Source organism: Podarcis pityusensis, assembly GCF_964106645.2.
Source record: "Podarcis pityusensis genome assembly, chromosome: 3".
Taxonomy (NCBI): Eukaryota; Metazoa; Chordata; class Lepidosauria; order Squamata; family Lacertidae; genus Podarcis; species Podarcis pityusensis.
Window position 1 is genome coordinate 63774178 of NC_138026.1, and position 24642 is coordinate 63798819.

General features: G+C 42.7%; 1 long non-coding RNA gene across 1 annotated transcript in view; it reads right to left on the reverse strand.

The window, feature by feature from the left end:
* Window positions 1-23635, reverse strand: part of LOC308473252 — a 67223-nt gene extending 43588 nt beyond the window's left edge. Inside the window, exon 1 of the long non-coding RNA XR_013983993.1 lies at window positions 23394-23635. This is a non-coding gene — a long non-coding RNA (uncharacterized lncRNA). The remainder of the gene's footprint in view (window positions 1-23393) is intronic.
* Window positions 23636-24642: the final 1007 nt, after the last annotated feature.

Below are 24642 nucleotides of genomic sequence, written 5' to 3' on the forward strand. Positions count from 1 at the left end.
AACCGCCGACCATGTGATTGGCAAGTCCTAGGCGCTGAGGTTTTACCCACAGCGCCACCCGCGTCCCCCAGACATGCTTTTAGGATACAGTAATTAAGTTACACTAGCAGGTTAAACTAACCCTTTTCCAGCACGGGAAACATTCACATGGCACACCTACACACTGCAGCCGATACATTAAGATGTTGTGACACACAGTTTGGAAAGCTCTGTTATAACATTAATTTCCTCTCTCTTTTTCCTGGACAATTCATCTGAAGTTATTTGGTTATACTAACAACCAATTTGTCTTCTGAGGTTTTAAACACATTACTTTTCCCCAAATGAAGTGTTTCACTTGAATGAAAAAGGTCATGAAAAACATTAGCTGTATTTCTGCACTAGAAAATTCTCCACTGCACCCACCAGGTCTCAGAGAATTAGTTCATGTGACCTAGATTCTGACTGGTGCTGATGAACTTGCTTCCTACTACAATATGATGATGTTTTACATAAAGAAGGTAATCTTAAAACAGATGTAATCTTGTTTAAGCAGAGCGGATGCTGCTGGATGGTTTCTTTTTCTTTTGCCAAACTATCATTGTTTATCTCAACTATTTTTTTTCAAACTTCCACTATTTGGGATGTCCTAACCTCTTGGGTAGGGGACGCGGGTAGTGCTGTGGGTTAAACCACAGAGCTTAGGACTTGCTGATCAGAAGGTCGGCGGTTCGAATCCCCGCAACAGGGTGAGCTCCCGTTGCTCGGTCCCTGCTCCTGCCAACCTAGCAGTTCGAAAACACATCAAAGTGCAAGTAGATAAATAGATACCACTCCGGCAGGAAGGTAAAGGGCGTTTCCGTGCGCTGCTCTGGTTCACCAGAAGCGGCTTAGTCATGCTGACCACATGACCCGGAAGCTGTACACTGGCTCCCTCAGCTAATAAAGCGAGAGTCGGCCACGACTGGACCTAATGGTCAGGGGTCTCTTTACCTTTACCCTCTTGGGTAAGCTTACACAGTATACTTAACAGACATGTTCTGATTATAACTGCACACAGGTGCACAGCACAGAAAGGACATGTGGAACTGGCCGACCTGATTCCAGTACAGCACAAGGAGCCATGGATGGGTTGATGGGGAGAAGAAAGGAGATTTATAGAATCCAAGCGGCTTGGAAAGAGAAATGGGAGTGGTTATTTTTCTGCCTGTCCTAAAAATGTTTATACTGGTGTTCTGATTGTGCCTTAGCAGTTTACTTCCTTTCAAGCAGCTCCTCTTCTTGTTTTTACAGGTAAGCTTCCTTCCTTGTTTCTGCCCCTCTGAAACTGCATCTCAGGATTTAATCATGCTCTTCTGGGATTAATTATACTGGGCAGGTTATGGAAGGCACAACAGAGACTGGCATGTAGTCCTTTCAGGGAACAATTCAAAAGACACGGCCTAAAGTTGCAGTTTCACACCCCTGCTCTTTGGTAGTGAATGCTGTTAAGAATGATTAGTATAGTGATTGCCTTCACATGGGCGCACACTTTTTCATCAAAGGGAGACTGTCACACTTCCTATGGTAACTTTTATGGTTCATTAGCTATTAGCCCAGCAAGTCTGAACCAGAGAAATGCAAAATTTTCAGCACTATCCATGTGTGGGGAAACTACAGGGATAGCTGTGAGCCAGCCATTCCCCTCCTGAGCTGAAGGCCATACAATTGGGCAGAGCCTGTTGGCAGCAGCCCCAAGAAGCCTATGGGAGGCTGGCAAACCAGCCACTGACTTGTCTGAAACAGCACAGGGTGGGGGGGGGGGGAGAGAGCAGAAGCTGATTGGCCTGGGGTGAACCAGGAAGATCTATAGAGGAGGGACAAAAGTGAAAGAGAACCTCACCCAAATGCATGGTTAGCTAGGTTGATCATGTGAAAAGAAGGGAAGATGACACCTAGGAAGGGTGCTCAACTTCTCCAGATTCATAGTGTTGTCTGAGTCACAGAGTACCAGCGACCACTCCTGCACTCAAATGAAGTGTCTTTGCTCCTGAAACAGACATGAAGGAATGGTGCTGTTACTGCTAGGGGAGTCTAATGTATCCGGACTAGCCCTTATCAACAAAAGACACAAGGTGGAAAACCCTGCAAGGATCAGCTATTGAAGCTGGATGGGATCCCTGGAAGGAATGCTAGAGAGTTCGTCAATGCTGCTTTCCATAAGAGGATAATGACAAGTTTCCATCTGCACTTTAAGAAGCTGGGACTGTGGACTTGAAGGGAGCCACAAAACCTAAGGTGAAGAATAACTGCTTATGCTCCACCGGGCTTCAGTAATAACCCTGTTCACTGAACCAACCAGAGAGTATGGATTCTTTGGAAATAAGGGGTTGAGTGGGAGGCTTGCCTCTGACAGGATCACAAAGTGTTAGATGTTTCTAGCGCACGCAGCAGTGGTTCAACCAGGCCCAATAACAGGATGCTGCTCTGAACTGGAATATCTTTCTAGCTGTTCTTTCTAGGCAGTAATAACAATACAAGCCAGAGATTCAGGCAACAGGGAAGACAAAGCACCTGCTCTGCCTGCAGCCCTAACTCTCTTTGACAAATTTCACTAGGCCGCTGTGTCTCCTACAGTACCAAGAGGTGATCAATCACCCTTCCAGAGTGTTCTCAATAATGCAACAAGATGGGATGCCATTTCTTGCACATTTTTTCTGTTTCACTAAAGAAGCACATACAACAGCAGTTAAACATTGCTCTGGGAAATATAGAGTGTAATTATTTGTCATACATCAAACAAACAAACAAACAAGAAAATCCAGTCTGCTTAAAAATGTACCCCCAAGCTACTATGTGCTTGTATAAAATTCTATCAGGTTCTGAAAATTCCTCATCTGTTAAGAAATTGTTGAAAGTAATCATTGTCCACTATAAAACTGGAATAAATCAAAACAGCACAATGTTCAACAGAAGCTAGCTCAGAAAAAGCAAGGGAGCCTATGCTTGTGAGCCTGTCAGTATCCTACCCTCTCCCCGTGTTTCCTACTTTAAAGTTAGAAACAGCAGCTAGCATGCAAACTACACGTATTTCCAAGTAAGAAGATGAGTTTCACCCAGTGCTATTTTTCTAGAAAAAGAGATGCTGGGACTCACCATTAATACCTTCCTTGTTCTTTTATAATAACAATGGCGCCCGCCTGAGAGGTGCCAGAACCGAGTTCTGGCAAGTTCCGGAAAAAAAGCCCTGGTTTCAACGCAGCCATATCTCTGTTTCCCTGAGTGCCCATGGATGAAATCCTCTCTTGCAGTGGGCATATGAAGCAAGGTGAGAGCCAAGTTGCCCAATAACTTTTCTAGACTTTGCCCTGCTTAAGCCTTGTGACTTCCAGGACTTAGATTGAGACTACGCACCCTGCCCTACTGCCCAGGAGAAGGGCATCTGTGTGGATGCTACCACTGGCATTGGACTAATAATGCTTTCGTGAAATTTCAGATGGGACTGTTCCACAAAGTGTGTAAAGACCCGATACAGTGGTACCTCGGGTTAAGAACTTAATTTATTCTGGAGGTCTATTCTTAACCTGAAACTGTTCTTAACCTGAGGTACCACTTTAGCTAATAGGGCCTCCCGCTGCCGCTGCCCCGCCGCTGCGCGATTTCTGTTCTCATCCTGAAGTAAAGTTCTTTACCCAAGGTACTACTTCTGGGTTAGCGGAGTCTGTAACCTGAAGCATCTGTAACCCAAGGTACCAGTGTACTTGGATTCAACAGGCCCCTGCTATTGTTTCCTTGAACTAAACCAAACTGCAAAATTGAGACTTTCAAATCAAAGTGGGTGTGTTAGCATCACTGAAAATGGCACGTCAGAATCATTCTCAAATAGGACAGACCGCATAGGCACTTAAATGGGAAGACACTAATACCAGATTAATAGTCATGGAATGTTAGTGTTAAGTAGGACAATCTCTGATGTCTCCCCTTTAAGTGCAAATCACTGGAAGGACGATTTCATGGCTAGGCCTCAAAGCACCACTTGCTGAATAAGTTACAAGTTAAGATTAGCCTTGCCAGATGTTTGAGGAAAATGGGAATATATATACCATCTGTCAGAGATCTGATCAGTAGCCAGTTCAAAGAGTGTCTGGGGAATGGCAGAGAAGAAGAAAAGGGGTAGGAGAAGGAGCTGTGAATCTCCTTTAAGTGTCTCCAAACACATGTATTTAGTTCTAACAGCATACATTGATACGTTAGTACTAGTTTTGGCCAGGCATATTTCAAATAAATTTTGTAGAACTACCCTTTATGGCTCTGAAACTTTCTGCAACACAATTCTAGATATGCCAGTGACACACAATGAATGGCTATCGGTGCCTGTGCACCTTCTGCTTGGCAAGTATATCACCTTATAACATAATAATGAAATAGCAGCTAATGCCAAACACTAGAGGTGCAAACTGCGCTGACATTAAAGGGCTTGCAGCACCTCTTCAGTCTCACCTGTCGGTCACCTTCCAGTTGAGCTCTGGACTGTGGAATAGCTTTGTACTGTTCTACCTCTGGGTATGATGGCTGTTGGTTTCAGCAGAGGATTTCGACACTGCTCCACATATTACATTGGCATAATATCCTATGCTGGTTTGCTATCCAAAACAAAAGGGATTATGGTGCAGTCTGTAAAGTGAAAAGCTGGAGTGCAGCTGCTCCATTTTTACAGACTTTCAATTTCCCTTTTTGTGAACATCTAAACTGAAGCATCCTAGAAAATCACAGCAGCTACTTCCATGGTGAGAAAAATACCATCTTGTGATTTTCCTACAAGCGAATTTCTGGGCCTTATTTAAAGGGTTGACTTCCTTTACAGTTTAAAATGGCTTCAGACCAAGCTACCTGTATGAACCTGCTTAGGCCCTGAGATTGACCATGGAGGCCCTGCTCATATGTCCACCAATAACATCTATCAGGTTGGTACCCCCATCCTTATGGAATGCCCTTCTGCTGAAGCAACAACTGGCTTCCTCCCTGACTACTTTTAAATGGATCATTAGTAAGTATCTGCTGCTGGTTTTATACTTTACAGTTATGATTATAAAATATTTAAAATACATATTAACAGTAGCTGGCATTGCAAATATTCAGACACACAAGTGAACTGTTCACACAGTTATTCACAATGGTTAACAGGCTGAAATAATGTCAGCATGGTTATTTGCTTATGAGTTCGTAGCCTCAAACAGATGACCTGCCATGCATGCATGATGTGTTTTGCAAGTTTAAAATTAGATTTTTGTTTGTGCCATCTTGTTTTCTGTCATGTGGGATTTGAAAAGTCTGTTCTAATGTCTTCTAAAGTTTCTATCTCATTTGCTAGGTGCAAAAGCTAAGAATAAACAGGACAAATACGACAAACAGACACAAACATGAAACTCTCTGCCAGAAATCTTTCACGTAAACAGTTACTGTTACATAGTCTCGCTTCTGAGATCGGGACTGAACTCCCAGGAGTTGACTGTGCTTTTCAGAATGAAACAAACATGTTCCAAAAACTATTTTTAAGAAGTAGAGTGACTTTTGCATTTGAAACTACAAAGCCAGCAACTTGGATTTAGGGTAGCTGAACTGAATTCTGATGAGGCTTGGCTAACTGGTTTTGAAGACATTACCAAATAGTTAATGTTAATTAAAAGCATTCCCAGACACAAGCCGTATTGTTTAAATATATACAGTGGTACCTTGGGTTAAGAACTTAATTCGTTCCGGAGGTCCGTTCTTAACCTGAAACTGTTCTTAACCTGAGGTACCACTTTAGCAAATGGGGCTTCCTGCTGCTGCCACACCGCCGCTGCGCAATTTCTGTTCTCATCCTGAAGCAAAGTTCTTAACCCGAGGTACTATTTCTGGGTTAGCAAAGTCTGTAACCTGAAGCGTCTGTAACCCGAGGTACTACTGTATATTTAATCTCATTAGTGTTATGGTGTTAAGGATAAAAGCATTAGTCAGTCAATGACAGTGTCAACTGCAGATTAAAAATCCACCTACAGATTTTTTAAAAAGCAAAATCCAAAATTAATAAAGGAGAAAAGATTAGAAGAAAATTAATTTGCCCTGCAGAAGATGCACAGCTGTTCCGAAGTATGCAAGTACTTATGGTAATACAACTGTGTTGATAGTCACACAAACACCCCTTTCTCCTTTCAAATAGTTGATCAGAGTTAATTTCTGGTTTCCAGACTAGGAACAACATGATATAAGCAGTACCAGTTTACATGTGAAGTCCTTCATCAACCTAGCCATAGCAAGAAAGAAACATACCTTTGTAGCCCCCTTACTGGACTGGGCAATAGACGCATGATATGATCAGACAAGGGACATGTTTTAGTAATACCAAATTCAATGTTACTATAAATCCATGTCATAGCTGACTAGCCATCAGTCTCTAGTATAGTCAAGGGCACATGCTTTGAGATTAACAACGAAAACATGGCCTTGGAGTGGTTTCCACCCAATCAGGGCTCAAATCACATCATGCAACCCTGGCTAGGCAACCACATTTCTGCCTTGTAACAAGGTTTCTTATAATTTTAAAACGATGAAAAATGGGCTTTGATAGATAAGGCAAGTCTTTCTCTCAGGATTGGTGGGACAAAGCCTTCCACAAGGCTTGGTGAGGCAGCAGACTCAGGCAGCAGGCTCTGGATAAATCACTGTTTGCTACCTCCTGTTCTTGTCACCCCCTGCCACCACTACTCTCCACTGCTAACTCCTTCGACTCCTTTTCCACTGCCACGGATTCCTGTGGCCTTCATGGCATGATGGAGGAGGCGGCAGCTGGGGAAAGAAAAGTCTGTGGCGGAGGATTCAGTGGCAGTTGCCATGGGCGGGAGGCATTTTCTGTTTTGCCTTAAGCAGCAAAACATCCTGGGTTGGCGCCGCATTCTCCTTCATTCACACCCCACCACCACCACCCCTGAAAAGAGAACCTGTATTTTAAAGGCTTCCTCTTCTTGGCTGAGGTGGCACCTCCAGTGGTGGTGACAGCAGTGACAGAAGAGTGCAGGGACCCCAGGCCTTTTCCTGATGCTACATTTTTATATAAATCAGTGACATTTGTGTAACCATTTTGAAATGGCGGTTGGTGGCTGGGGGTGAGCTTTAAGGAGGTTTGGGACAAGCTGTAAGGAGAGGGGGAGAGGGAGGTTAGCCAGATATGAGGAGAGGGAGGTTGGCAGCTGGGAGGAGCTGGCAGCAGCTGCTAGTAAATAAATATGATAATCATTAAAAGGAAAAGTCACTAGAATAAGTTTAGCCATCATTTTTCAAAACACAGGATCTGCATTCAGGGCTTATTCCACAGCCATTCCTGTTACACTTTAAAACAACAGTAAGAAGTGTTGTTTAGTGTGGGAGAAATAGCAGAGTTGTGAATTGCTTTCTTGAATGGAAAAGCACCAGAAGCAAGTGGTGAGGCTTATGTGGCTTCCTCCACTGAACATAGGCAGCAGCAAGTTGCTGAACTAAAAGAAAATGTTTTCTTTTCTGCCATATTTTACTCTTTAGAGAAGCTGCGGAGGAATTGGAGAGCTAACCCTCTGAAATGTGAACTCCTTTACCTGACTCATTCTCCTGGGGATCAGCATTTCAAAACGATGCTGGGGAATGAAATGCAGCCTTTATCATTGTTCAAAATGTGGTAGTGAAGCCTTGAGTGACGTTAATGCCTGCAGAAATCTCCCAATATCTTTGTCTGCAGGTGGTCAGCTACTCAAATATATCTGGGCCAGCTGAAAACACACTCCTGACCTCAAAAGCCAGGGGGGCACCAAAGGATCCTTTGCTGGTAATCAAAGGAAATGCAACACTGATTAATTCCTCCTCCTGATGGACAGCACAGCAGCCTTGGTACCTGCATGAAGTAATAAAGTCCAACTGCCTGCTCCTTAAACGGGTGACATGTTTAAGGGTTCACAGATAATCAAATAAAATTTCTTTACAATTCCTTCAAACTCATATCAGAACTGCTTCTAAATATTAATATGCATTCTGGATTTTAGTTCACTTTAGGTGACTACCCTGATTTTATTTTTAAGTTTCTATGGTTCATCAGGTTGTTATGAAAATCTCCTTTCCATTTCTATAAATGTTTCGGTCTCTTTATGACTTCCTTTCTGCAGCTTGTCTGACTTCAGATATTTAGTGGCTGAATAAAATGGTTATTTCCCCCTTACTTCTCCGAAGCGCATGCAAGCAACAAACCCTTTACATTAGTAAATGTTCCCAGGAGAAAATCTTGTTTGAACAGTATTTAAATCACATATTTTAATGGTTTGTTTTATTTTATTTTACAGAACATAGATCTAAAGCATAAACTTTTACAGATACAGTGGTACCTCCGTTTACGAACTTTATTTGTTCCGGAGGTCTGTTCTTAAGCCGAAACTGTTCTTAACATGAGGCACGCTTTTGCTAATGGGACCTCCTGCTGCTGCCGTGCCACTGGTGCGCGATTTCCATTCTCATCCTGGGGCAAAGTTCGCAACTAGGGGCATCTACTTCCGGGTTAGTGGAGCTCATTACCTGAAGCCTTCGTAAGGAGGATGGTACGCAACCTGAGTTACATATAATGCACAAAAGTAAGCCTGCTGGAGGTGTTAGGGCTGCATTAAAAAAAAAATCTATTTCATTACAAAACTCAGTGCATATCCTGACGGCCATTGTTATCCATAAACAGCTACGCTGATGAAGCAGTAATTGTAGAACCGTGTCCCTGCACAGTGCACTAATGTTGCATCATGAGTCTTGAATCCACCCAGATGTTGTATAAGAACTGCTCTGGATATGACCCTTCTCCCATTTTGCCTACGGAAAGATGCATGTTGCTTTCACATGACATTAAATACCTCTTCAGAGGGGATATATATAGATATATATATATATATATATATATATATATATATATACACAAATTGCATCAGGTGCTGGGGTTGATAACCAAGGGGATCAAAGCTGGCAAGAAGAGGAATTTGCCGTATTTTTCGCTGTATAACACACACCCGACCATAACACGCACGTAATTTTTAGAGGAGGAAAACAAGAAAAAAATATTCTAAACGAAACAGTGGATGTATGATTTTTGTGGTTCATGCTGTGGCCACAGACATGTGATCTGACAGTGAGTTTGGAGTAGCCCAATGCAAAAATCCTGAGGATCCATGTGGATCCATGCTTTGTAACCACGTTTTTGCACCACTGCGGCCCCAGGCAACAGTGGGTGCGTGATTTTTTTGGTGCAAGATGTAGCCATGGACATGCTATGTGATCTGATGGTGAATTTGGGGTGACCCAGTGCAAAAATCCTGAGGATCCATGCTTTGTAACCACGTTTTAAGTGGGGAGGGAAGGAAAAGCACTCAAGGGACAAGGAGCACGCGTGGGGTGGGTGGAGAAGGATGCTGCTAATAATGAAGAAGAGGGGAATAAGGGGAGAAGAAGCATGTGTGGAGTGGGTGGAGAAGGATGCTGCTAATAATGAAGAAGAGGGGTATAAGGGGAGAAGGCTCCTCTCCTCTCCCACTTTGCTCCTTTAAAGCAAGCAGGCTCTGCTTTTCTTCCTCCTCCCCGCTCAACCCCGGCTTAGCGAGCTGAAAAACTTTGCTGCTATGTAGTGAGCTGAGTGGGGAGGAGAGAGGGACAGAGAGCCTGCTTGCTTTAAAGGAACCAACCGGACAGGAGCCGCTTACACTCGTGTAAGCGGCTCCTCTCCTCTCCTGCTTTGCTCCTTTAAAGAAGCAGGCTCTCTGTCTCTCTCTCCTCCCCACTCAGCGGCTCTTCTCCTGCTTTGCTGTTTCAAAGCGAGCCACGGAGGAGGGAAGGAAGGGGAACCATGGATCCTCTGCTCACGACTGCAGCAGATCCCCCCCGCCACCCATAGGCATTCCCTCCATAACACGCACAGACATTCCCCCTTACTTTCTAGGAGGAAAAAAGTGAGTGTTATGGTGCAAAAAATACGGTAACTGTTTTCTTCCCTACAGTGATTCTGAGGAAAATGCCACATCTAAAGAAGGCCGTTGAATTTTTCCCCAACCCAGAAGATCAGGCTAACAGATTACTAACATGTGCTCTATCTAGAAGGGACATTTGAAAACTTCCTAGAAACTGTAGCACATCCAGAATGCTGCTGTTTGTCACCTGATTAGGGGGTCAGGATTTGGGGAATATAACACCAGTTTTGACCCAGCTAAACTGGCTGCCTGAATGTTTCCAAGGCCACCTTAAAGTATCGGTGCTTAAAACCTTGAACAACATTATCCCATCTCACATTCTTTGAGAACTGCTGATGAGGTCATGTTCAGGTTGCAATACATTTTGCACCCAGGTGAAGTTATCTAGACTATGGAGCAGTGCCTTATCTATCGTGGAACCTATACCCTTGAACAAACCAAGGACGGCCTCTATGGCCAGCCATCACCCTAACTGGCTTTATTACCAGATGCAGATCTTTGGGTTAAGGAAGATATTTCTTATATTTAACAGGTTCAGAAGTCGAGTGAGGGTTGACTAGCTGTTAACATTTTATTGCTGCATATTCGTGATGGATGCATTGTTGCCAAATGTTTCATTGTGGTATTATGGATTATATAATGTATTCTTATTTATATGCATTGCCTTCTACCTAAAGGTGCCACTGGTGGATTTATGCAAATCTTTAAAATCCCCCCTCACCATTATGCTCCGTTGCAAAGGCACATCTGCTTTAATAAGTCCTTTACCCTCTTGGTAATGGAAAGCTGTTTGTGCAGATTGCTTAGTCAGTGCTGTATATTGCACTGTGATTCATGTAAGCAGTGTACACACCACACCGAATTCATTCACTTTGATGGCTTCTGTGATGAGACTCCACTGCAAATGCAATGAGGAAATGGTGTAGGTAAAGGGATTGCACACCAGTTTGAAATGGAGGTTGCAGCTTACAGATGAGCAGAGATGTAAGAATGGCATGCATAAGAAATAGAAGAATGGAGGAATCATGAAGGAGGAATGTGTTTCGAGTAGCCAACAGTTGCAGAAAGGAGGTCAGGCAGGCCAAAGCTCGGAATGAGCTCAGGCTTGCTAGAGAGGTTAAAAAAATAATAATAAATGATTCTTTGGCTATGTTTGAAGCAAGAAGAACAAGCAAGTAGTAGGTCCTCTGTGTGGAGAAGATGGGGCAGAGTGTTGGGTGACAGAGAGAAGGTGGAACTGCTCAACACCTTCTTTGCCTCTTTGCCCATCCTGGTGATAACAGAATAAACAGTGCAAGTAGGCAGCTGCAGCCCAAGCTAAGAAAATAGGTGATAAGGGAACACCTAGCTATTTTAAATGAAGCCAAACCTCTGGACAGTGATTGTTTCCTGCAGTTGGAATTATGGGTGTTGTACAATTCCTGAAACCTTTAATTCCCCCCCCCCTTAATATCCGAATTTAAATTTCTTTTTTTGTGGTTTTTAAAAACAGTATATTGTATATTTCAGCAAAGCAGCTTGTAAAACTCTGAATCCTTGGGGGGGGGGGGAGCGGGAGCCAAGGAGCACACAAATGAATTATGAATTGAATAGTAAACAGAACTGTAACAGAATCAGTTCCTTTTTTGGAGAGGTGAACTGGAACTAATTCCTTTATGGAGGGTGTAACTTGTACTAATTGCTTTTTAAAATGAACTTTCCATGCACTAGCTATAACCGAGTAGCTAAAATGCATGCTTTGCATGCAAAAGATGTTCAACCCCTGGCATCTCCAAGAACTTTGGGACTGGAAGCAGCTCCTGTCTGAAACTCTAGAGAGAGTCACTGGGATTCAGTGTCAAAAATACTTGAGCTATATGAACCAATGATTTAATTGGTATAAGGCAGTGTTAGTGAAACTGATGAGGCAGCCCCTGAGACATTTGCTTGACCAATGAGGTTCAAGGCATCCCCTGTTTTAGGCACAAACAATATGTGTGCAATTGGGCACACATACACAGTGTCAAACCTGGAAATGACCCGGAAATGTTATAAAAAGGGCATCACTAAAAGGGCAGAGCAGGGGCAGGGTGGGGGCAGAATGGGGTGTTTCAATTGCACACTGTTTCACACAAATGCACAACGACCTGGAATGCAAGCCCCACACAAATCAGGAATTGCCTGTAGTTGCCTATATTGATTCAACATGGATTTGCAAGACCTCCCATTAACTATAATGGAATTTGCTCATTCTCTAAAATTTGTTTCTTCAGTGCTGGTAATGGGGAAACCATAGTGACCCAGAAACCAGAATTAGAAAGTTAAGCTGTTAACTTAAGCTCTGACTCCAGGAAATTAAAAATGAGAGTTTATAAAGGTATTTAAATGACATTTTTATTGGTTTAATATTCTAATAGAGATTAAATTGCATTAGCAACCTGCAGCAAGCATATTAATAGGCAACTTCAACAATCAGCCAGTATCGCACAGCATCAACCTCAGCAGAAATGACAGGCTAATAAGTGCACCACCACACAGGGCTGGCAATTTCTGCAGAGCAGAAAACCAGACCTGGAGCATTTGGGTCACTTTGCACCTGTATGGGTAGGCAAGGAAACCACTGGAAATTGCATTTGATAATGATCAAGTATTTCTTCAAAAGGAGGAATGCATTAGGCACAATTAATAAGCTGTAGGAGATTATGTTCTCTAGCCTTCATCATAAATCTATCAAAACGTAATGTTTTCCCACATTATATATACATCTAAAGCAACTCCTTCATATCTATGTGTGTGACACACACAGTAAGTCAAATACACAAGGCCCTTTCACATCCCACGCACACATATCTATGGTGTAGGTATCCTCTTCAGATATTCACCCTGAAACATGACATCCTTGTCTCCAATGGCCCAAGTGTATACCGCCACCCTTCCTATGCTAAGTGGGAAGGTCCAAGGAGGAGGACATCCTAGAACACACTTAGAAGACACATTGAGACCAGGAACTCTGATAATGCAGACTAACCAATCATGGCGAGGCATTTAAAAGCATTTAGCCAAATCAACCAAGTAGCTCCCTTTAGACCAGGCATGGCCTAACGTGGCCCTCCAGCTGTTTTGGGACTACAACTCCCTGTCAGCATCGCCCTAGAGCCAGTGCACCAACTGGACTCTTGCACCTCAACCCCGACTGGGCTAGGCGAGCTGGGTAGCACCGCCAGAGACCTCCTTCTCACAGGAAACGGTCACAGTGCTGTGGACTCACAGCTCAGAGCTGAGAGCACCGGATTCACTGTCTCAATAATACAGTCGTTGCGCAGCAGTTTTGCAGAGTCTTGCAGAGTATAAACCACTCGGAGAGCAGCTCTGTAGAATATCTTCCTTTTATTCTATAACTACAACTATGATACAAAACTATATACAGAGCTGAATATTCTAAGCATAAATCAATGCTACACTGAGAGTCTGCAGCTGCTCTAACAGCAATCTTATCTCTAGGATCTCCAACACTCTCACTCTCTCCGATACACTGACTGACTGACTCTCTCTCACACACACACAGATATGTTGCTGGGCAGAATAAGTAGATAGGCAGGACACGCCTCCTCTTCTCTGGAGAGTCAGCAGAGACCATCAGGAGATGATCAGGAGATTCTTGGGTATGGGAGGGGTGAAATCTCCTCACTCCCATCATCCCTAGCTAACAGGTCAGGGATGATGGGAACTGTAGTCCCAAAACAGCTGGAGGGCCAAGTTTGGTCATGTTGCACTAAACGTTTGAGATTGGGGAGTGGCAGAGGCAGTGCATGGGGGGGGGGACATGAGGGTGGGGTCAGTGCACATGTGCTTGGTCCCCTACATATTTTCTGGCCTTGTGTATTTATGCAGAGCATGTGGGGAGAGGTATTGTTTCTTGAATTGTGAAGCAAGGCTGGAAACTATTGTATGGGGAAAGCAAACATTTCATTATACTTTAGGAGTAAAGCAAAGTGGCCAGCTGGAGAGAGGGAGCGGGACAGAAGAAACTGAAAAGGTCAATCAACATGAAGGACACTTGTCCTAATCTATTTCTGATTGTTCCTTCGTGCCCAACTCTAAAAGAAGTCTTACTCTCACAGACAGGCACACTTTGTTTACATGTGTACAGAATATTCAGACTTAAAGTGTGTCCATGAACATCCGAAATCATATAGTTCTGCCCTTTGTAGCCTTGAAAAATGTAAAAATAAATCACCAAGGAACAAATATCTTATGTTAAAAAGCAAAGCTGTCAGAGGCATATAAAACCTAATTTGCTTTATAGGTTCTGGTGAGAGATTCGCTAAAAAATAAAGGGCTTTCTTGGTCCAGGTATGCATTAGGAGGAATAATTTCCTTCATGGCAGTAGCATTTTTCCATTTGTCTTAACAATACTATCTCATCTATTTCAGCAGCAGGGAGTAATTCTGCAATATTCTCACCTTGACAGTGTAAGGTCCTATTGGCTCATTTTCAGGACATAATACTTTTTAGGATCATTTTCACTATCAAATCAGAGATTTGTTGTATTGTGGCGCCCTGTATTTGGACCTGGAAAATAGTTGTTATTATTATTAAGAAGTCATGTCAGTGCATGTAACAGATACCAAAGAAAGCATCTTCCATGCTATTTAATCCAGTTTTACAGATGCCTGTTTTAGTATTTCCACACTACAGTGTAGCCAATCATAATTTCAAAAAGCTCTAGGTCATTTTATATTTGTCCTTGCTTTTCTTTGTGTGAGCCAGAGCATACATTTTGCTTTTCTGATGTTGTTATCATGCCAAATAAGCTATCTTTAATTAGATATTTTATTATTCTTCCAAAAGCAAGATTTGGGAATGGGCTATTGCATCTAGTAAAAGTTATTTCCCTTAAATTCTAATGTTCTACACCCTCTCTCCCTTTTCTGCCTGTTTGGTTGAACCCACACTGACTGGAGTCCTAAGGCTTTTACATACACAGTTTCTCTTAACAGTGACTTTGGCATACCACTCATGTAATGCCAATTGGAGGTGTAGTGTTTGTTAGGTATACTAAACAGATTGTTGGGGAAAGCCTTTGTGTGGACTTTGTCTAGCACAGTTGGTGATGGCGGCAACCATCCTTTTGGGGGCAAAGGGAAGTCAAATGTATTCAATTGTTGAAAATGTTACATAAATGCTGCAAACCAGCACCATATTCCTGAACCAAAATTTAAGCCTTAACCAGAAAGTATGTGCTTCTTCCATGAATGGGGTCCATAAGCTCTCATTAACTTTTACCAAAAGCTCTGGTACCTGGACTTGGTAATAGGAAGAGTCTGCTACTGCATAATATCTGGGCTATTGTCACAGGTTTGTGTGGAAACGTGTGCCAGATATTTCAATTCTCCATCGTAAGTTATGAATATGTAAGCTCTGTATAACAGTAATTCCTCCCAGACTTGCCCATAACATCATCTTCATGCCTTTTAAGTGGCTGCAAGATTTAGCAGACTGTCCTCACTTTACTCCTATGGAATACAGTAAATGTTTTGTTTAGCACATCACTGTGGGTGGGTGTGGATATAGGCGTTTAGCAACTTTAATACATCTTTTCTATATACTCAAAGTGGTTCACAATAAATAATGACAAAACAGGAAAAACAGAAAGACATCAATATATTGTCGCTCACAGTATCTCCCTATAAAAGACCATTCAAGACAGTTGCATAATAGATGCACCATAAAAAATGCACTTCATTAGTAAGCACTTAGTCCAGGGTGCTCAGTGCAGTGTACATTATTTCCTTCCTCTCTACATGAGCCTCACAACAACACTGTAAAGGAGGTTACACTGAGAGATGGTGACCAGCCCAGTCACCTAGTGAGCTTGATGGCTGAGCCAAGACTTGAGCTTGGGTCTCTGGTCTAAGTCTAACATTCTAAACATTGCATCACACTGGTTTCAGTCATACTAGTCACTCATAATACTACTGCTCTGATACTTTCCCGTTCATGTATGTGAATCTGATGATAATGTTCTTTCTGTCCTATTTTTAAACATTAATTAAGGCTGCAACCCATGTCTATTCAAAGTATGTACCAGTTTATTCAGTGGTGCTTACTTCCAGGTAAGTGGGGTTAGGATTGCTGCATAAGCTACAAACTTATCAACAGTGAAGACTACACAAACCAGTCTCGCAGCAAAGTGAACTGGAGAAAATGTCTAGCTGTGGTTCTCATTATTTTCTAACCTTTTCCCAGTTGCAAACTTCTGTCCTCCTTCGCTGGGTTAGATTTGCAACCTGCCTGGTCAACAAGCAATGAATTATCAATATAGTTGCATCTGGCCACATAAAGGAAACACAGAAAGTTTGTTGGAGGGGGAGGTCCCTTCCGATAAAAGTAATTGGCCATAAACTCGTACTTGGATGCCCATAACTTCCTGCAGCTGCAGATGATGACTGTTAAATACACGAAAGCTAATGTAGCAAATCACACCCCATAAAATCTAGTTATGGTTATGTATCAAAATGATGAGTCGCTTGTAAATTTCAGGTGCACCTGCACAGCTGTTTAAGACAGATTCTTCACTAACATTCAGGGCATGTTCGAGTAGCTGGCAGTAGTTTAGCCATCTATGGGAAAATATAAATAATCTCATGCAATGAGATGTAGGCTGTAGCCTTGGACACCTTTACCAGGGAGTAAGTCCCACTGAACTCAGCATGGATAACTGTTCCAAATAGACATGTAGAGTTGTTGCACAGCAAGGTAACTTAGGTGAATTTGAAGGCAGTTTCTATGGAGAAATTAGCAGGGATACAGTACAGTGCCACAGAAAACGACAGCCTTGTTAATGCTTATAGGATAAGCTATCCCTGGATGAGAGAAATAAATTGAGGGGACTTCCGGGTTAGCGCCATCGGCGAATGGCGGAGTTCCTCCGACCGGAGGAACTGGCTCCGTGGAAACTGGGTCTTCCCGCCGCGGCGAAGGTGGGGACCCGCTAGAAATCCCAGGTGGAGGAAGCCTGGGAACGTGGGGTTCGGCAGGGCACCAGGAGCGCCTCCCCTACTCACGGGGAACCCCATTTCGGGGTTCCGGAGTGAAGTGGGGTGAGCAGCGCGGTGCTGCGAACTGATTGCTACTTTCACGGAGTGAAGCCGCACAGCCATTGCCGGAGAGCGCTGACTTTTTCCTGTGGACAATTGGATTTAAAACAAGTACCCGTGAGTAGAAATGGAAAATTGGATCAAGAAATACCCTAATTTGGCACCGAAGCGGGAAGGTTCAAACAGGAAGTCCGCCTTCCGCTTTTTGTATATAGACTGAAGCAAAAACCTTGTAAGCTAAAGTCCGGAACGTCATTAAAAAAGTCTAAATTTCCTTCATTTATAACCACTAAAACCCCCTTGGAAGCAGGAGAAAAGGGGGGGGGGAATCTTTTTTTAAGCCTGCAGGAGAGGGAGTGAAGAAAGATAAGTTTCCACCGTCTCAAACCTGGGAAGGGGGGGGGGTCAGAGACAGAAATTGTTGGAGAGGTTCACTGACTGTGAATGGAATACTTTGACAGATAGCTAAAGAAGAGAAATAAACTGATTCCAATGTTGCCTTTTGCATTCTAAAGAAACAAAATATCTGAAAAATGAAAGTAATTTTCCTTTGTTGGACTTGCCTTAAAAAGATGGATACAAATAGAAATTGTCTCCTCCAGAGGGAGCTTGTTAAATTGTTGCTGCAGTCTACTTGAGGACTCTACAGCTGTGAGATTAAGATCGTGGGACCAGTCCTTTTGACCTTGAATAAAAATGAGCTGGGAGGAAGTTTTGGTGCTTGCTTTATGCAAGACAAGTGCTTTGTTGGAACAGATGCATGAGAAGATGGATCTGATGAATGAGAAAACGGATTTGATGACTGTTGTGGTCAATAACTGTGGACAAACAGGGAATATTGATACAGAAACCATTCAGGGACCAACTCAGGAACCTGTATTGATGGGGCAAGTGCAGAAGATAATGGAGGAGGTTGCGGTTGCACCTCAAATAATACAAATGGAGAGATCTGAGGCCCTGCAGGAGCATAAGCCGCTGTCTTTGAAGATTGAAGTTGGAGTGGGCCAGGGGGAGTCTGGAGCTGAGGAGGTTTTTAACTTCGGAGGGACTTTGAAATATGCTCTTAAATATTTTTTGGATTACATTGATGACTGTGGGGAGTGGTACTGTGGGGAATGGGTTGGTTTGATGAAGGGAGACGGAGATAATCTTGGGCTGGAACCTCCCAGAGACCTACTCCTCAATGAGAAAGGAAAGAAATTAAGAAAGAGACCAACAAAAGACAAGGAAAAGTGCAGGTATAAACAACAAGAAGAAGATCTGCAGAAGGGACATGGAAGAGACTTTAGTAGAAATGATATAAGGAGTTATGTATAATTGAGTATTAATGTTTCAAGCTCTAAGGTATTTTACGGTAAGATAAGGTTAAATAAACTAAGGCAATTTGAATAACAGAATATGGGGAAAGATGGAAAGGATTTGTTGAGTTAATTAATAGGTTAAATTGTTAAGATAAATTATTTAATAAAAACTGAGAAAGATGGAAAGAATTTGCTGAAATAACTAATTAAACTAGAATACAAAAAGGGAGGTGTGAGGAGGTCAATGAAACAAGCAAATGGAAGTTAAAGATATGTAACATGGGATTTGTGTCTTTTTTTTTTTATCTTTTTGCTGTATTGTTGTATTGGTTTCTATGCTTTGTTTTTTTCCCTTTTTTATGTATTGTAGTGTTGTTTCCTATTTTTTCTTTTTTTTCTGTAAATCTGAAACTTTTAATAAATATTATTTTAAAAAAAAGAGAGAGAGAGAAATAAATTGAGGGAGATGGAGCAAGGGAGGGAGATTTTAGCAAGGGAAAGTGGCACTGAAACAAGAGGCCAAAACGACAGTCACCAGATTAAAATATAGATAATATAGTCAGAAGCAATGCAGGCGGGCTGGTCAGGGATGTGTGAAGGGAAACTGGAGAGACAAAAGGTCTGATTCAGTCTAAGGTGGCTTCCTGTGTTCCTACTGGCCATGCTGGTTGATTGGGGCTAATGAGAGTCCAACAACATTTGCAAGGCACAAATTGACTATCCAGGATCTTTTACTTAAATTCTAATGCACAGGTATTCAGTAAAGCCATGCCACTTTTCTACAACCTCTGTAAGATTGGTGTAACAGTGCAGCCGGGATTGGCAGAGGGTAATGAAGCTCCCTTATCTCACCCACCATCCTATCGCTTTCATTATGACAATGAACCAGTCAGCAAAGCAGAACTGGTTTGCCATAAAATCTGTCCAAGAGGAAAAAAATGTGTAGAGTGCAAATGCTGCATAAGCTTCATCATATCCCTCTCCAAATTAAATTTCCAGCAATGCTTACAGGAGAGAAGATTAATTAAGGGTATGGCAGGAAGTGGTGAAAGTTCAGGTGAGCTTTTAAAAAAACCATTCAAGTTAATGGTGTTTGCAACTTATCTAAGTTACTGATAATGATTTTCCTGTTAATCTAGTTTGTTCAGAAATCAATTTTTTCCTTAAATGTGATTCTGCAGGGATAAACTTTCTTTTATCTTGTTTACGGCAACATGGACACTCCCAGGAGAGCTGCAAGGGATCAATCATTTTTCACTCCGACCCTTCTAATCCCAAAACTCAATGTTCTTCACTGATTTTTGAATGATGGCTTCAGACATTCTCTAGAGCACAGCCCTTTTGTTAGGCTGAAGCGAATGCTGCCTGTTAGGCAGGAGAAGCCAAATACAAATAAAGAGCAATTAAAGCATTGATTGAAGAACATGATTAGTGCTTTTCAAAGTCTGTCCTATTTCTGTGTCTGTGGTGGTTCTGCTTCTTCGGGGAGTGATAGATACATACTTCTCCATTTTTCTTAGGTCACAAGAATGCTTCTTGACCAGATGTGGTCAGACAACTGGGCTTTGATTAGGGTGGCTATGTGAAAAGAAGGGCAGGACTCAAGAGCATTTAATAGTTGAGCAGAAAGGGAAATTTCACCAGGTGCAGCTTGCCATCTGCTGAAATCCCCTCCTCTACAGAACTATTCAACGTCCTGTTCTCTTTTTCACATAGGCTTCCTAGCCACAGCAGCTGTGTAAAAATACCATGTGCTTCCGCAAGAATCTGCCCCACTCCACCCCATGGCAATTGCAGGGTAGTTTGTTCCACAGTCTACTACCCTGCTGGGTGTGGAGGGTAAGGATTTTGAATAAGGCCTTCTTATCAGTGCTACCCAGATTGTGGAGAGTGAGAGTGTGGAACAAAACCTACACAACTGTGGTGGTCCAGATGCTCTGCTCTGGGAGATCCTGCATACCACAATTTTTGGGAGCCTTTCAGTAGCAGGCCATTTTTGTGGAGACAGACATTATCTCGAAACACTAATATGACTACCCCAGTTTGTTGATCTGGCTGGCTTTTTTGTTTTTGTTTCTGCTGCTGGTAGTGATCAATGGTGTTTTTAACTGTTTTAATGGATTGATCACTTTGTACCTAATTTTTTAGTTGCCCTACACATCTCATAGGAGTGGAAGTTTCAGGGTAAATACATTTTCATAAATAATAGAAGAAACTTTTTCCAGGTGGAACTTATCATGGGGCTTGCTGGCAGAAAGAAGATGGTAGTATAGTAAACCATTACTGGAAAGTTTCCAAAACAGCATCTCTGCTAGTGGCAGCAATGTCTTGTGTTGGTTCCTGGCTGACTATCCAAGCAAAGTAGGCAGTCTTAGTTTGGAAATCAGCGACCCAATCCAGCTTGGAAGAGCCAGTTAGCAACCTAATGTGTGTGTATCCCAGGCTAGTAAGAAATCATGGGCAGGTTAGGCTTTGCCTGTTTTTAAATATTGTATTTGGCAACAGAAAATGTAGAGGTAAAGCAAGTGCTGGTGAATGCATTGTAATATATTCAGTTTAAAATCCAAAGCAACTAGACTACAGCATTTACATTCTTCTCCCACAATAGGACTAACAGCAGGCCAACAGTGTTGGAACCAAGAAGAATAGTATCCCTGCCATCACATCTTTATACTGAGGAAGGCTGTAACTGTTCCATCTGTTACACAACTGCACATAGGGGCCTCACCAGAGAAATAAAAAGTGGGCCCACCCCATACTCACAGCTTGCTTTTCTTCTGCCCTGCCCTGTTATAAGCAACTACATTTTCTAAGTGTAAAGTCATAACCAAATCTAGGCCTTGGCCATGTTTTTGAATGACTTCCTTTAGAGTAGTCTGAAGAGGTAAGAAAAGCAGGAACAACAGGAGAAAGTGAGCATACTTTCATCTTGCCAGGGCTGGAGATCTTTGCCCCACTGCAGACTTCTGCCACTTACTACTGAAATATACAGTGGTACCTTGGGTTAAGTACGTAATTCGTTCCGGAGGTCTGTTCTTAACCTGAGGTACCACTTTAGCTAATGGGCCCTCCCGCTGCCACCGCTGCCATGCGATTTCTGTTCTCATCCTGAAGTTCTTAACCCGAGGTACTATTTCTGGGTTAGTGGAGTCTGTAACCTGAAGCGTCTGTAACAAGAAGCGTTTGTAACCCAAGGTACCACTGTACTGCTTGTCTCCAGTTATAAAAATGGACATTAATCACATCAGTTACCAGCTTTGCTCCAGCTCTGAAGTAGGCTAGGCAGAAACCCTTGCTTAGGCTAGATGTAGACACATCAAAGAAGTGTTTCAGTTTAACGAGTTGTAAACTTTGTATGAGAAATTGGATTGGCAAAAACAGAACTCCACAACGCCATCTGGTGTCACAGTGTTATAATGCATATTCAATACATAAAAAGGTAAAGGTAAAGGTACCCCTGCCCGTACGGGCCAGTCTTGACAGACTCTAGGGTTGTGCGCTCATCTCACTCTATAGGCCGGGAGCCAGCGCTGTCCGCAGACACTTCCGGGTCACGTGGCCAGCGTGACAAGCTGCATCTGGCAAGCCAGTGCAGCACACGGAACGCCGTTTACCTTCCCGCTGGTAAGCGGTCCCTATTTATCTACTTGCACCCGGGGGTGCTTTCAAACTGCTAGGTTGGAAGGCCCTGGGACCAAACAATGGGAGCGCATCCCACCGCGGGGATTCGAACCGCCGACCATGCGATCGGCAAGTCCTAGGCACTGAGGTTTTACCCACAGTGCCACCCACGTCCCTTATTATTCAATGCATATAAAGTGCTTTTTCTTTGCCAATGTAGCTGAATCCTTAGTGTGGTCTGGGTATAAAACACGCACACACCACTTTTTGGAGTGAGGGCTATTGAACACACTGAGCTTTGTTCAAAGTAAATATGCAGGGGATTAAATTCAAAACACTGAAATGCATCCTTCATTAGCTGGTGGTAGTGGTTGTTTTTCACATGTCAGAGAAACTAAGAAGAAAGGTATAAAGCTCACAACACCCAAAGAAACGCAGTCCCTATGCATACAAACTCTTGTTATGGGTCTCAAACTTTCTACCCACAGGGCCCATTTAAGAGAGCTGAAAATTACTGAGGGCCAGAAGTCACAAAATGGTGGCAGATGCAGACAAGCATCCCACATAATCAACAGATGATTACTAATATAACTTTCTACCAATATTCAATCCATTGTTGCAGACGGCCAAAGCCTTTTCCTTCCGGCAAGTTGCTCCATAGTTCAACTACAGGGGAGGCAATATAAGTCAGCCTCTCCCTTTTGCACAGCTGATCCACTAATTCTAAAATTTGCTTTCCCTTGTTCTCTTCCCAATCCTGCATGTATCACAAAGCATTCTTCTCCAGTTCTCTTTTCACAGTCACCTTGCAACATTCACATTCACTTCCTCCTACAACACATTATTTCTCTTATTTTTATTTTCTATTCCGAGTTTAAACAACAAAATAGTTCATTAAATTTATAGCTCGATTTTTACTTTCCTTCAACCTTTCCTGTGGCCCTTTTGCTTCAAAGGAGGGAAACCTTTCTTTCCAACATCCCTACTGAAACTTCTCCGTTTCCTGGCCACCTTTGCTCAGCTAAGACTTGTGGTGTTGACAGTGGAGCATCAAAAATCTGAGGCCCAGGTAAGGGTTGGGGCAGGCACTGTGGCCTACCTGAAAGGGGCTTGGCCTACAGTCTTGGCCTACATTCTGAGAAACATTACTATTGATTACACAGCTCCATGCTGGAAAGACTGACCATACTCCAGTTACTTACACACAAAGAGACATACTCTTTCTGCAGAAAACTAACAGAACCATTCCCAGCCCCTTTTACAAATAATACTTGGTTGCTTACTTTTTGCATCTTCTTCTAAGGTTGCAAGCATGGAGAACAAAGGGAATATCCTTGCCTCAGGCTTTCCTTTCAGTCTCTTTCCTTCTCCACTCCGCTGTAGAAAATAAAACCTACATATAATATATATATGAGAAAATAAATAGACTCACCGTTGCTGGTTTGGTAGCCTGTTTGCTCTAAAAGCGAGGGAACAAACTGATTGATCGATACCGATTCAGAAGAGCAAGGTATTGCAAATGCATGCATGCGATTGGCCCACGTGAAAATACATATACAGTACTGGATTGGTAAACAGATATTGAGAACTGCAGCCTATGCTCTGAAGTTTCTTAACAGGCCATGAGGGACTCTTCTGATTGCCAGGTGCAGCTGATAACATTCTGCTTAACCCTTTCCTAGCTTTATATGCCAGCATTGTTACTTTGCTTTTTAAAACAGCCCCCCCAAATGATGGGGGCAGGAACTGCTCTGCAAAGTGATTTGTACTGGCTGTGGTGTAGAGACAGCAGATTGTTTCTGCATCTCCTGTGGTGGCCAATGACAGAAAATTTCTCAGACTTATAAACAAGTGAAAATGTAGGGGGGGGTGTTTTTATATTCTAGAGGTCAGAGAGCCTAATTAAGAACGTGGCTGCCAGGGACAGTGTTTACTGCAAAGAAAGCAATGTGTACCAGCTTTTGGCCATCTATCTCATAACGATAAGGCCATCTCAACCCTGAACTCATTGAAATTCCAAAGGGCTTTGTGAACGAAGTAGGAAAATGGAAGCTTCTTTTGCAGGTAAATGCAACTTCCAAGAAACTGGAGGGCAAGTTTCAGCACAGCATTAATAAAGTGCAAGAGTCCTCTGCTGTTGACATTTGCCCCTCTGTGCTGAACACAAGTCCTGGTTCCAGTGCTTTTTTTTCTTTAAAAAAAATGATTTTTAGGGGTACGCTCATTTTCCTACTCATATTGAAATACTGCCGCTCAATGAGGCCAAACTTACATTCACAAAATGTTTAGGGGTGTGCGATTCCCTGCGTCCCCCAAGAAAAAGCACTGCCTGGTTCTATATAGAAGCCTAGGCTCTGCGCATGTAGGACCTACCACAGATCAATGGTAATGCTCACCAAATGTTGGAAAGGAATCAGGAGCAAGATGTAGGTTGCAATTCTAGCTTATGCACACTTAGGTGTAAGGACTCCATTGAACCCAGTTAAACTTCTGAATAGAAAGAGGTGGATTTGCCCTGCCAGACCTTAAACTTTACTATGAATCAGCAGCTTTTTGCTGGTTGAAAGAATGGCTACTTCTTGAAAACACTGACATTTTGGACTTGGAAGGTTTTAATAATGTATTTGGATGGCATGCATATTTGTGGTACGATAAGGTCAAGGCACATAAAGCATTTAGAA